Consider the following 2,500-nt stretch of genomic DNA (forward strand, 5'->3'; position numbering starts at 1 on the left):
TGCACTTAAAATAATTATGACCATATCTAGGAATTGATATGATGGGAATTTTCCGATTGTTTGCTTGGTGCTTTGATAAACTGAAGGCATCATATACATGGTACTATATTGTGATGTTATGAGCCAGGGAAAAAAAGAACTACCCTACCCAGCATGCAACAGGAGTGAGGAGCATGCGCGGTAGCCCGGTATAGGTTGTGTCGCCATGACAGCATCTTGTATGTTGTGATATGCACGCTCTGAAAGCAAATGTTAAGAACTCAGCCAACACTCCTGGTCTGCATTATTGATAAATAGACAGACAACACATATACTCCGCTGCTTCACAGGCCGCTGGATGTAGCCGGCAAAGTATTCCCATGCTAGCTAGCCGGTCTAGCAAGCACGCCTCATTCAGTCCAAAACGGCCCGATCTATCCACATCCAGAATTGTCTGGCGGTTGTAAGTGATCCCGGAGTGACCACGCTGTAAGCCAGCCATGACATTTGCAGAGTTGTCCGCTATTTTTGCCAAATGTTCCATCTTTACCAAGAGCCCCTCGACGCCGGGCGACGCCATCTTGTTAAGAAAAGGCGTTAACAAAATAAAAGCATGTAAACAACATACGCAAATGTGCGATAAAATAATTGTCGGCGTTAATAGATTGATGAGTTAACTCATAATTAACGCACTAATTTGCCCACCCCTAATATATATATATTTATTTATTAATTTAAGGTAAATTGAGCAAAATTGGCTATTTCTGGCAATTTATTTAAGTGTGTATCAAACTGGTAGCCCTTGCCATTAATCAGTACCCAAGAAGTAGCTCTTGCTTTCAAAAAGGTTGCTGACCCCTGCTTTAGAACTGTGTTGAAAAAAATCAAGGGGCTTTAAACCTTTTAAAGGGTTTTCAAAACGGAAATATCGTCACTGTGGAATATTTTCGGATTCGTAACATCAGTAAACATGATTTTATCAACTTTCAGCTTATCGTCTTGTTCCGTTAATTGGGTGTTTTTTTTTTTAATTGATTGCCACCTTACACATCCTGCAGCTGTGACCTCCGTGGCTTTGCTCCATTTTTAGGATGAGGCTTCGATGAAGAGACACAGCGGGTGAATCATTCACCGCCATAAACTTTCGCTTACTTCTTATGAAATCAGTCGAGAGAGCGGCCATGTTGGCACTTGATCTTTGCTCCTGCTGTCTGTCGACATGAATAAACATTTGTCTTTGACTTCATCTTCGGCCCATTTGTTGTTTATTACAATAACTGTTAAATGATAAAAGGATATACTTTAAAAGTATACTACGGTCACTTTTTAAATCAAATTAAAAGACAATTTTTGAAAATCTTTTTTTTTTTTTCTTAGGTTTGTCTTGTTTTTTGTTCCAAAAACACAGAAATACTTAAGATATTTTGATTAGGGTAAATACAACACCAAAAATTAAGTAGTAAATAAAAATAGTTGCATAGATGTTGCGTGAATTTCATATATTTGTCACAATATTTATTTTAAAACTTCATAATTGTTGACAACTAATTTTAAAATGACTTAAGGGTGGTACCGAAAAAACTGTTCTCCATCCAAAAGATACCACATGGTGACATTGTAAAACATGGGTGTCAAACTCTGGCCCGCCGTGTAATTTAATTGGGCCCTTGAGGTAATATCAAATTAATTCGCTCCATTTTGTCCACTAAAGACGCTGAGATCATTATCCATGCGTTTGTTACGTCTCGTCTCGACTACTGTACCGTATTATTTTCAGGTCTTCCCATGTCTAGCATTAAAAGATTACAGTTGGTACAAAATGCGGCTGCTAGACTTTTGACAAGAACAAGAAAGTTTGATCACATTACGCCTGTACTGTATATACCTATATATACATACATATATACCTATACTGTATATACCTTTATATACATATATACATACATATATACCTGTACTGTATATACCTTTATATACATATATACATACATATATACCTGTACTGTATATACCTTTATATACATATATACCTATACTGTATATACCTTTATATACATATATACATACATATATACCTATACTGTATATACCTTTATATACATATATACCTATACTGTATATACATATATACCTACATATATATCTATACTGGCTCACCTGCACTGGCTTCCTGTGCACTTAAGATGTGACTTTAAGGTTTTACTACTTACGTATAAAATACTACACGGTCTAGCTCCATCCTATCTTGCCGATTGTATTGTACCATATGTCCCGGCAAGATATCTGCGTTCAAAAGACTCCGGCTTATTAGTGATTCCTAGAGCCCAAAAAAAGTCTGCGGGCTATAGAGCGTTTTCCGTTCGGGCTCCAGTACTCTGGAATGCCCCTCCCGGTAACAGTTCGAGATGCTACCTCAGTAGAAGCATTTAAGTCTCACCTTAAAACTCATCTGTATACTCTAGCCTTTAAATAGACCTCCTTTTTAGACCAGTTGATATGCCGCTTCTTTTCTTTCTCCTAT

This window comes from Nerophis ophidion, linkage group LG11, assembly GCF_033978795.1.
Source record: "Nerophis ophidion isolate RoL-2023_Sa linkage group LG11, RoL_Noph_v1.0, whole genome shotgun sequence".
NCBI lineage: Eukaryota > Metazoa > Chordata > Actinopteri > Syngnathiformes > Syngnathidae > Nerophis > Nerophis ophidion.